This window comes from Eretmochelys imbricata, chromosome 8 (assembly GCF_965152235.1).
Source record: "Eretmochelys imbricata isolate rEreImb1 chromosome 8, rEreImb1.hap1, whole genome shotgun sequence".
In the NCBI taxonomy this organism is placed as follows: Eukaryota; Metazoa; Chordata; order Testudines; family Cheloniidae; genus Eretmochelys; species Eretmochelys imbricata.
This window is the reverse complement of record NC_135579.1, coordinates 90898278-90911040: the sequence shown is the minus strand read 5'-3', so window position 1 is coordinate 90911040 and position 12763 is coordinate 90898278. Positions and strand designations below refer to the sequence as shown.

The 12763-nt window shown below is 39.3% G+C and overlaps 2 protein-coding genes across 2 annotated transcripts in view; one reads left to right on the top strand and one right to left on the bottom strand.

The window, feature by feature from the left end:
• ITGB3BP (integrin subunit beta 3 binding protein) overlaps positions 1–12763 on the bottom strand; it is a 51181-nt gene that overhangs the window by 24681 nt on the left and 13737 nt on the right. The window lies entirely within an intron of this gene.
• The window catches only part of ALG6 (ALG6 alpha-1,3-glucosyltransferase), an 85811-nt gene that overhangs the window by 63674 nt on the left and 9374 nt on the right, over positions 1–12763 (top strand). The gene's annotated exons all lie outside the window — the stretch shown is intronic.

Genomic DNA, 12763 nt, shown 5'->3' with positions numbered 1-12763 from the left:
ATGTAGACAATTTGGAAATACAGTGTCAGTGACTGGAATTTGGTATCATTCTGTCAGAAATTAGAAGATCAAAAACTGTTGAACATCTTGTTTAAGAATATTTTTCAAAATGCAGCATGTTGGAGAAAAATCTTTATCTATAAAGCACTTCTATGACTGAGAAGTAAAACCTCCACTTTCTTTAACAAAAAGAAAGCCTGTGCCTCTACCCTGAACCCCATCTTGTATGAGACTAAAAAGGAGACAGTGCAACTTCTTTCCAAATGCTCTGACATAGTACATTGATATTACAGTATTCAAGCCAAGTGCCTGTCACAGGACAGGATGTGAACAAGTCATATTTCTGTATTTCAATGTACAGATTCTTAGAGCATTTGCATGTTTCTGTCAGGAAATGGGATGAGTGAGGGAATCACCACAAAACTCCACTGCTGTAGTTTTGCTAATTAAACTTGAATTCAGATGTGGTGCAAAGAAAATAAAATGCCTTTTAGATAAGAAATCTGTATGGCCTACAGTGATTACAGCTGAGCAATTATAGATCACAAGCTTTAGATTGGTGTATATTCAGATCAATTTAATTGGAAAAAAGTTTTTCAGTTGAACAATCAAATGGACAAGAATTTAGAAAGCTATTGTAGTACTAAACTAAATCTACTGCTTCTTGAGTCATATCTGCTGGGGCTATTCTGATAGCCCTATATAAATGTCAAGAAACATACAGCATACTTATATTGAGGAACAAAAAAACAACCTTAATCAAATACTATATGTAAAGTTCCTTTCAGTGTATATTCATAATATATCTACCAATACTACTTTAGGAAAAAAATTACATTTGAACAAAATTAGGTACCCGCCTTATATCATATATCAATTTCTATATTGGCTTTCTAAGGAAATACAACACTAGCCTGAGCCCCAGGAATCACTGTAAAAGATATTTCCCGTGAGATTTTATTATAGCAATGGCAAAATATACAGTCCATCTTTACTGTGTTTAAACTTCACTTCCATGCACTTCAGGTGCGCAGCAAGCGAGGAGCTGTATGATTATTCTCTCCCCCTCAACAATGATTTATTCTGAAGATTTTACAGAAACCCACCATGATGCTTTCATAACAAAGAAATAATTGCATGAGGATCAAAAGTTCTCAAAGCCAGAAAGCTCTCCAATAACCACACCCAATATAGTGTTGTCTTTGAGTGAGAGTCCCTACAAAAATGAAATTCTATCCAGATAAAATAGTGATTGTTCTCTGACAGGTGATCGGGGGATAGTGCAATAGTGATTGTTCTCTGACAGGTGATGGGGGGATAGAGAAAAATTGTACTAAATGGCAACAGTAGGGTGACCAGATGTCCCGATTTTATAGGGATAGTTCCGATAATTGGGGCTTTTTTTAATATGGGCTCCTATTACCCCCCCACCTGTCCCGATTTTTCACACTTGCTATCTGGTCACCCTAGGCAACAGAGATCTCTCTTCCCCGCCATTCACGTTCTTATGTCAGCTGACCTGACTGCTCCGACAGTGAATACATTATTTAAAATATAAATATGGCTTAAAGCACATTTACAAAAGGCTAAAAAGTGAGACCTAGTTTTTTGTCATATCTTCAACCATATTAGTGACTATCATCACTATGAACCACAGAATTAACTTTTAGTTCAGAGATTTAGTTTTATTATTTACATAGTACCTTAGAAGTACACAGCATTTTACATATGTGCAGGAAAAAAGTCCCCACTCAAAGGATCTTATAGTGTAAAACAGATTGATACAACACAGATTATAAAAGGATTAGTATGAGGGTGGCAGCAGACAGCCCTGGAAAGGATACTAGTGATGAAAGAATAAGTGGAAGGATCAAGTTTTAAGGAAGGATCTGATGGAGGAGAGGAAAAAGCCATAAAAATTAGGGCTGTCAAGCAATTAAAAAGATTCATCGAGATTAATCGCACTGTAAAACAATAATAGAATACAATTTATTTAAATATTTTTGGAGGTTTTCTACATTTTCAAATATATTGATTTCAATTACAACACAGAATACAAAGTCTACAGTGCTCACATTATATTTATTTTTGATTACAACTATTTGCACTGTAAAAAAAAAACAAAAATAGTATTTTTCAATTCACCCAATACAAGTACTGTAGTGAAATCTCTTTATCATGAAAGTTGGACTTAAAAATGTAGAATTATGCACAAAAAAAACTGCATTCAAAAATAAAACAATGTAAAATTTTAGAGTCTGCAAGTACACTCAGTCCTACTTTTTGTTCAGCCAATCACTCAGACAAAAAAGTTTTTTTACATTTGCAGAAGATAATGCTGCCATCTTCTTGTTTATGTCACCTGAAAGTGAGAACAGGAGTTCTCATGGCACTGTTGTAGCCAGTGTCACAAGATATTTACGTGACAGATGCGCCAAAGATTCATGTGTCCTTTCATGCTTCATCCACCATTCCAGGGGACACGCGTCCATGCTGATGACGTATTCTGCTTGATAACAATCTGTGACAAAGTTCCTCCTCTGCCTTGGTGGGTCCTGCGCTTATTGGCGGATTTGCTTGCCTCAGAGATTCACGGCATCCCTCAGTTTGGCCACTTTTGCTAGTGGCTCAAACCTGCCATTCACTCAGCTAACCTCATCACTGGCCAGCATGGGGAAAAGGAAGGAGAACAATCCCCACAGTCTTGCTGGTCCACCTAGTGGGTTGGGGGACAGGCCAGGGACCTTCCCCTCTGGTGGGACCCACAGTCCAGGTCAACTCCTCCTGTATCTATTAGGGAGTTGGGGAGATGGGGGGAACCCAGGCCCACCCTCTACTCCGGGTTCCAGCCCAGGGTCCTGTGGATCACAGCTGTCTACAGTGTTTCGTGTAACACCTGTGTGACAGCTACAACTCCTTGAGCTACTTCCCCATGGCCTCCTCCCAACACCTTCTGTATCCTCACCACAGGACCTTCCTCCTGATGCCAGATAGCATTTGTACTCCTCAGTCCTCCAGCAGCACACCCTCTCACTCTCAGCTCCTTGTATGCCCCTCACTGACTGAAATGAGGTCCTTTTTAAACTAGGTGCCCTGATTAGCCTGTCTACCTTAATTGGTTCCAGCAAGTTCCTGACTGTTCTGGAACTGCCCCTGTTACTTTACCCAGAGAAAAGGGACCTGCTTAACCTGGGGCTAATATATCTGCCTTCTATCACTCTCCTGTAGCCATCTGGCCCAACCTGTCACAAATCCAAAGCAGTGCAGACCGATGTATGTTCATTTTCATTATCTGAGTCAGATGCCACCAGCACAAGGTTGATTTTCTCATTTGGTTGTTCGGGTTCTGTAGTTTCTGCATCAGAGTGTTGCTCTTTTAAGACTTCTGAAAGCATGCTCCACACCTCGTCCCTTCAGATTTTGGAAGGCACTTCAGATTCTTAAACCTTGGGTCAAGTGCTGTAGCTATCTTTAGAAATCTCACACCGGTACCTTCTTTGTGTTTTGTCAAATCTGCAGTAAAAGTGTTCTTAAAATGAACAACGTGCTGGGTCATCATCCGAGACTGCTATAACATAAAATATATGGCAGAATGTGGGTAAAACACAGAGCGGGGACATACAGTTCTCCCCCAAGGAGTTCAGTCACAAATTTAATTAACGCCTTATTTTGTTAACGAGCATCATCAGCATGGAAGCATGTCCTCTGGAATGGTGGCTGACGCATGACGGGACATACAAATGTTTGGCATATCTGGCACGTAAACACCTTGCAGTGCCGGCTACAAAAAGTGCCATGCAAATGCCTGTTCTCGCTTTCTGGTGACATTGTAAATAAGAAGAGGGCAGCATTATCTCCTGTAAATGTAATAATCTTGTTTATCTTAGCAATTGGCTGAACAAGCAGGAGGACTGAGTTGACTTGTAGGCTCTGAAGTTTTGCATTGTTTTGTTTTTGAGTGCAGTTATGTAACGAAAAAAATCTACATTTGTAAGATGCACTTTCATGACAAAGAGATTGCACTACAGTACTTGTATGAGCTAAACTGAAAAATACTATTTCTTTGGTTTGTTATTTTTATAGTGCAAACATTTATAATAAAAAATAATATACACTTTGATTTTAATTACCACACAGAATACTATATATATATATAAAACATATATTATATATAATATATAAAAACATCCAAAATATTTAATAAATTTCAATTGGTATTTTATTGTTTAAGAGTGTGATTAAAACTGCAATTAATTTTTTAATCATGATTAATTTTTTTAGTAAATCGCGTGAGTTAACTGTAATTAATCGACAGCCCTAATAAAAATATAAGAAAATTTAAGCTAGATTTAAGTTCAGGAAAAACAAGTTCAAATCCATATGACTTCAATAGGTTTTGCTTCATGTACAAATGCAGATCTTCTATTTATAGACTCAAATCCTCTCTTCTCTTTTTCTATTTGACTGGGTTTTTTTGTTTGTTTTTTCTGGGGGAAGAGGGAGGATAATAAGTTTACAGTGACTTGTGGCCCAAGAGCAAAGAGTTTTTTCTTAATGAATATAACAAGTCCATTCAGGCTCTCTTCTAATTATTGGACTTTCTTTTCCAAATCAGTTGGTCCCCTGATTAAATTATCCCTTGGATCTGCCATTTGTTATGAGGAGATGATGCAAGGGTGATGCATGGTATTGTTCTCCGATATAGGATAGCGGGTTTTTTTTAAATTTGGTTATGTCAATGGATGCCTTAGAAGCCCCTGTAATATGTAAGTCAAGTTTAGTGTCCACAGCACTTACAGGTCAGCAGACCCGATCAAATACAATGCCTAGTTCTTCTATTTCCAAAAATAGTAAAGGTCAGTATTATTTTACCAGAACAATTTCATACAGAAGCATTTTCACTTAGTTCTTAAAATACCTACCTCTACCTCAACACACACAGCTTCATTCCCCAAACATATTACAGTGTCTCATTGCCTCTGTAAGGTGGAATACATCCTAGGGCGGAGGGCTTGCAGCAAGCCGTGGGCCCTTATGTGGGGTTTAAGAGGTGCATAGCTACCAATGCAGGCCCACTGCACTGGGGTGGATTTCACCCTTAGCTATTATATATCACCTTTTTGACATGAGAAATGGCCCCACCTTCCCCTTGATTCAGTGTAAATGTTAAGTGCTTTCACTTCTTTTCACTGGCTTTTAAATTATTGCATGTAAGTATTAGCTCTGTAGGATGGATTAAGTTTTAATTTTAATGTTTTGTAAAGCGTTTTGAGATTCCTCAGCATGACAAAGTGCTATAAAAGTTTAAGTTGTTCCACAATAGCTGAGGGCCCTATCCCCAAGTTATTTAAAATTTAAATTTAAGTACTTGTAGCAAATTGGCTATCATTTATGAGACTGAAATTACCACGGGACTAGTGACGTACAAGAGCTGAACCGTAAGTGCATTTGAAAATTAGTAAATTAATTTAAAAATGAATCTTAAAAATATACTAGCCATTAAGGAAGAGGAACTGAAGAAGGGATCATATCATTTATTTAGAATGTAATAAATGGGCCATGCACTTCAAGGTAGTCTGCCAATGCACACGTATGTTATCATGCAGCCCAGCAGAGCATTGCAACAATGAATTCTTGACATCATAAATGTGTACTTACATCAGGGTGTTTAGATTCTGAAAAATACAGTATACTTTTAACCAACAGTAGCATGCTCTAGGCACTTAGACTTCTTGAGGGGCTTACTTAGTCACTCCTATTCAAAGGAAAAACAATATTTACAGTATTCTTAAATGGACAGCATTTATATATGGAACTTCTTATACTTTGTATAGTGTAAATAGGAAAGTCTTTAAAGCTAATAAAATACATTTTGTAATATAATTCTCTATTGTTGTATTCTTACATTACTTAGTAAAATCCTAAGACATTTAAAATAAAATTTAAAATGTCTTTAGGGAGAGATTTCAGAGTAGCAGCCGTGTTAGTTCGTATTCGCAAAAAGAAAAGGAGTACTTGTGGCACCTTAGAGACTAACAAATTTATTTGAGCATAAGCTTTAGTGAGCTAGAGATCAATCCGATGAAGTGAGCTGTAGCTCACGAAAGCTTATGCTCAAATAAATTTGTTAGTCTCTAAGGTGCCACAAGTACTCCTTTTCTTTTACGGAGAGAGAAGCACTCTGTTGAAAGGATGTGATGCAGCAGTCAGTCTTTGCCACCATTTTGTAGCAATATGAATGTAGAAAAAGGTAGTTAGTGCTCCATTACTGAATAATTATCCATCTAAATGTCAGCTGTGAACATGTGATCAGTCTTTTTATGAGCCAAAAGAATGTTCCCTTACGTCCATATTTAATTTCAGTATGGAAATACAGTACATGCTCACCTTTCCCATTGACATCTCAATACACAAGCATTTTAGTCCTCAAGGCATTTTTTCCTTTTTATTAAAAAAACCCATATAATGCAAACCTAGAGTTGTGCAGCTCTGCAGAAAATTGTTTAACACCTGCAGTACAGACACATTTATGTATGACTTGATGAAGGTATTTGCCAACATCCAAATGAAAGAGCTGTTCAAAAACGTACATGCATACACAATGGGCTAGTCACTAATATTGCATATTTTAAAAGCCCCAGCCTGTTAAATTTTTGAAAGATTTTAAAGCTGCATATAATGCTAACATCAGGTATAAAATGTATGTATTAACCTTCTGGGGTATAAATCCAACAAGGCTGAGGCACAGCTTCATTATCTGCAGGCACCCACAAAATCTGCAACTGCATTTCTGTGCTCACAAGAACAAATTCCTTTTTGTTAGTTGCTTTCTAAGACATTGCAACACCGGGAACAGATGAGTCCTCCTCATCTATCAGTCTGTCAAGATGTAGCCATTAGGACACAGGATTTCTAGCCCATTTCCTTTTCCTTCCAGGGTGCAGGCAAGTTTCCCATGTTAAGAACACCAAAGCTGGAGCACAATTATGGTTAGTATACACCACCCTAACTATCTAGTCATTTTGCCCAAGCCTGATTCCCGACTGGGTTACTGTACATACCAGTGCCGCCACATTATGGAAAACAATTACCAAGGTATGAGAAATCTGCATTTCCATGAAATGACTACTGCCATTATGGACAAACTAATCTGACTAGCAATGACCACATTCAGGGAGAGAAGGAGTAACTAACCTAGCCCAATTTAGCTTCGCCATAAAGTGGCAAGAAGGAAGAAACTGACAGAAGGAAGTGGGTAAAGAACACCAGACAGAGCCGGTTGGGGTGAGTAGACCTCCCAAGAGCTGCTTTGGAAGGACCCCTCTGAAAACTTGCCAATCAAAGGCCTAGTAAAATCCTAAAACATTTAAAATAAATGTAAAATGTCTAGGGAGAAAGAGAAGTGGTCGGTTGAAAGGATGGGATGTAGCAGTCAGTATTTGACAGCATTTTGTAGCTATATGAATGTAGAAAAAGGTTGTTACGGCTCCTTTTACACATCAGCTAAAACATACAAAACTTTTCATAGAACCATGTCAGTTTGGGAGAAACTTCATCAGGAAGGTTTCTCAGGTCCAGGATGGGATTTCTGGTCAAATAGAGAGAGACCCACCCTAGAATTGCCATAGCCTGGTGGTTAGGGTACTCATCTGGGCTGTGAGACACCCTTTGCTTGGTTCGAAGCAGGGGCTTGAACCTGGGTCTACCACCTGGGCTACTGGCGATTCAGGGGGGTGTCTGTGTCTCATTTTTTTGGTGAAATTTCAAAAGGTCTCAGTTTCATCCTGATGAATGGGAATGAGAAACATTTTCAAAATCTCAAAAACTTTCATGGGATGGGAAAAGATTTCCACTTAGCTCTAACATGGAGATTACAAACCAAGGCTGGGAACTCCCAAACTCTCTGGCCCAAGTGCTGGCCACTAGAAAGGCTACTTTCCACCACAGGGAAGAGAAAGAAGAATAGTGAGGGTGGATTCAAAAGGGTCCAAGCAGAGAGCATTTAAAAGTTTAGACTTCAAGGAGAATCAAGTAGTTAACAAAGGGACAAGGTAACTGCCTTGAGGAACCAATTGGGTTACAATGGAGTAGAACTCCACAGGAAAACCTCCTACAGACCCCCTGAGAGGGACCTGTATTTTACAGGGCTAGCAGATATTTTTCATAGGAATTTTGGAAGAACTGCAGAATGGAAGGGATAGTGGAGATTCTGTGGGATCTATATCAAGAAGACAGGAAATTCCCCATAGTAAGCAGAGAAGCATCTTTTCAGGTATTGAGATCCCTGACTTCGTTTTGACAGGAGGGAATGTTCATGAAATTAAGGAGGATAAAGGTCAAGGTGAAGGGCAGGGATCCTGATGTTGACAGCCTTTGTTTCTAGTAAGTGGAGGCCGAGACCTCAGGACAGCTAGAGGTCTATGAAATAGGCCCACCTTGGCTACTCAAGCTATGAGAGGTACTGATGCCTTTCTGTTTTCTTCAAAACCCACCACGTCAGGGGTGGGGAAAGAAGGCATAAGCTACATCCCTTTCCTAGGACATGGAGAAGTTATCCTGCGGCCTGGGGGTCTAGGTATTGACTCTCTGTACCTGAAAACTAGGGAGCTACATTTCGGCATGAAGTAGTTAGCTAAGGGAGGCCAACTGCTTTGTTGAAGACCTTCCAGTAATGAGCTCAGTCTCCCACAAAGAGAGGGCTCTGGCATAGACACTTTGCTTCAAGCATGACAACTCAGTACATGTGGACGTGGAGCTTTTATTCCCACAGGGACAGTGTTCCGTGTACAGACTGATGAATACTGGGCTCCACACCCCCAATCTGCAGATGGCATTTGTAGTTTTGTAGAGGTAGAGGGGTCCTGAAGTAGACCCTCATAGTGTGAGACCTGCACAGCCAATTGAGAGATGAATTCAGTCATTGAGGGGAAGGAATTGAGCACTCCGCCTGCTCCTCTGTTGAGTACAGGGAGGATAATAAAGGCTTCCTGCCTCATGCAGCTCACAGTTATTTTCAGGAAGTTCTTTAATGCCAATGACAGACTGATGGATAGAGTGCAGAGAACCTGTGGGTATGAAAATAGGGATGGGAGGGTTATCACCCTTCCAGTTCTTGAGCCACTACCATTGAGGGGAGAAAACCAGAGCACGGTCACCCAGTTAGGAGCTGCTCCTGCCATTGCTTAGACCTGTATTCAACACAAGCCTGTGGGGAGTGGGAGGACAAGATGGGTAGGAGGGAGAATATTTTTTCGCCATCCTTTGGCTTTTTCCGGGAGGACGTTTCCTTTAATTTCCTGTTCCATGTTGTTCTGGAGTTCCACTGAGACTTTAAAGAAAGATGGTACTTCATCACAAAAGCATCAGCGTTAGCTGCTTCCGTTAATCAGGAGGACAACTGGGGATGCCCAGCAGCAAGTTGAGAGGAAGACCTGGACACAAAAATCAAACAGCTGGACTGGCTTCTGCCTGCCTGATATTTCTGTGAGGAGGACTCAAACACTTGTCCATACTAATGGCAGCACATGAAGGGAAATAAACTCGGTCCAAATAGAGTAATTGTGCTTCTGTCTGATTTGCTATCAAAAAAGTTTAGAGGAACTAGTAACCACTTGTAAGCACAAAAAGGAGGCTGGCCTTCTGAAAATATACCTTAAGAGTATTTAACTCTACAAGAATCTTGGAAGTGAATGGCTATACCTTCTAGGGCTAATTGGTAATACTTATATACGCAAAATATAAAGTAAAGACAACTATTCTGATAGCTAATGATCTTTGGGTACTGTATTAGCATAATTAAAACACAGTTAGTTAATATGCCTGACTATGGAAACAATGATAAACATGAATAGATTCATAGATTCCAAGGCCAGAAGTGACCATTATGATCATCTAGTCTGACTTCCTGTATAACACAGACGATAGAACTTCTTCAAATAATTCCTAGAGCAGATCTTTAAGAAAAATATCCAATCTTCATTTAAAAATTGTCAGTGATGGAGACTCCAGGGAGGGTTAGACTAGATGACACCTTGTAGTCCCTGCTAACCCTTGTAGATTCATAGAATTCACAGAATCTACCAGGACCCTTGTAATGGCTAACAAAACAACAAGAAGGGGTTCTTCAAATATGTCAGACAAAAAAGAAAAATCAAGGCTGGTGTGGGTCCACTGCTCAATAGAGAAGGTGAGCTGGTAACGGAAGTTGATAGGAAGGCAAAGCTGCTTAATGCCTACTTTGCTTCAGTCTTCTGACAAAAAATAACATGTGATCGGACGACTAGCGAAGTTACCATAGACGATAAAGAGGAAGAGATGCAGATTGGGATAAGTACAGAATACGTCAGAGCTTCTGATCAATTTGAATGAATTCAAATCAGCGGCGCCCGATGCTATTCACCTAAGGGTACTGAAGGAATTAGCTGAAGAAATCTCTGAGCTACTGGCAATAATATTTGCAAACTCACGGATACGAGGAGAGGTCCCGGAAGACTGGAGAAGGTTAACGTAGCGCACATCTTTGAAAAGGGGGAAAAGGAGCTGGGGAACTATAGACCAGTCAGCCTGACTTCGATACCTGGGAAGCTACTAGAGCAGTGTATAAAACACTCAATTTGCGAATACCTGGAGGATGAAGGGGCAATCACTGGCAACCAGCATGGATTTATCAAGAACAAATCAGTATCATATACTGAGGTAAAAGAACCTCTCTTCTTCTCCTTGAGATTCCTGTTTATGCATCCCAGGATCACGTCAGCTCTTTTGGCCACAGCATCAAGTTGGGAACTCACGTTCCACTGATTATCCACCACAACGCCCAAATCTTTTTCAGAGTAGCAGCCGTGCTAATCTGTATCCACAAAAAGAAAAGGAGTACTTGTGGCACCTTAGAGACTAACAAATTTATTTGAGCATAAGCATAAGATGAAGTGAGCTGTAGCTCACGAAAGCTTATGCTCAAATAAATTTGTTAGTCTCTAAGGTGCCACAAGTACTCCTTTTCTTTTTGCAAATCTTTTTCGAGTCACTGCTCCCCAGAATAGCATCTCCCATCTTGTAAGGATGGTCTACATTCTTTGTTCCTAGACGTATACATTTACTTTTAGCAGTGTTAAAACGCATACAGTTTGCTTTTGTCCAGTTTACCAGGTGATCCAGATTGCTCTGAATCAGTGACCTGTCCTCTTCATTATTTACCATTCTCCCAATTTTGTGTCATCTGCAAACTTTATCAGTGATGATTTTCTTTTAACAATGTTAAATAGCATTGAGCCAAGAAGAGATTCCTGCAGGACCCCACTGGAAACACATCCACTTGATGACCCCACATTTACAATTACATTTTGAGATCTATCAGTTTGCCAGTTTTTAATCCATTTACTGTGTGCCATATTAATTTTATATCATTCTAATTTTTGAATCAAAATGTCACGTGGTACTAAGTCAAACACCTTACAGAGGTCTAAGTATATTATATCAACACTATTACCTTTATTGACCAAACTTGTAATCTCATGAAAAAAAGATATCAAATTATTTTGACAGGAACTATTTTCCATAAACCCATGTTGATTTGCATAAATTACATTAATCTCCTTTAATTCCTTCTTAATCAAGTCTCATATCAGCTGCTCCTTTATCTTGCTCAAATCAATGTCAGGCTGACAGCCCTATAATTATGTGGGTCATCCTGTTTATCCTTTTAAAAAACTGGCACAACATTAGCTTTCTTCCAGTCTTCTGGAACTTCCTCAGTGCTCCAAGACTTAAGGAAAATCAATGTTAATGGTCTGTGAGCTCCTCAGCCAGCTCTTTTAAAACTCTTGGATGCATGTTATCAGGACCTGCTGATTTAAAAATGTCTAACTTTAGTAGCTTCTGTTTAACATCCTCCAGAGATGCTAGTGGAATGGAAAGAGTATTATATCACCATATGATGAGACTACAAATATGGAACAGAAATATTGATTGAAAACTTCTGCCTTTTTTGCATTATTATTGTTAATTCTACCATTTGCATATAATAATGGACCAATTCCATTCTTTTTATTCCTAATATATTTTAAAAACTCCTTATTGTCCTTAACTCTGCTCGACATAGATTTTTCCATGTGTCCCTTTTCTTTCCTTAGGAATTTTCTACAATTCCTAACTTCTGATTTATATTCATTACTATCAACTTTCCCTTTCTTCCATTTCTGACGTACAGTGCCACTCCCCTTCCCCTTTTGCCTACTCGATCCTTCCAAAATGGGTGATAACCATTGATTTTAACTTTCCATTCATGCAAATAATCCACCAGGTTTCAGTAATACAAACTAGATCAAATTTATGCTAGTAAATGAGCAATTCCAGTTCCTCTTGTTGTTACCCATGGCTCTTAGCATAGGCAATTCAAGAATTTCTTCTCTTTATGTCTGAAGGCTCCTTGATTTTGTTCTGAGCATCTCAATTTTTTGCTGAGTGCTCACATCTTCTCTTTTTATCCTTCCCTTTTACTACTAGTTTAACACTCTCCTGAATACTCTAGTCTGCCTGCCCCCAAGGAGATTGGTCCCTGTTCTACTGAGGTGGAGGCCATCCAAACTATACAGCCCCTACTCCCCATAGAAGGTGGCCCAATCTACCACAAAACCAAAACCCTACACCACTTACCTAGCTAGCAGATACATGAAAGAAAGCACAGGAGTAGAGTTAACTAACTGTACTTCTATATCATCTTTGATCAGAGAATACCAAAGCACCTTTCAAATATTCATAAAGA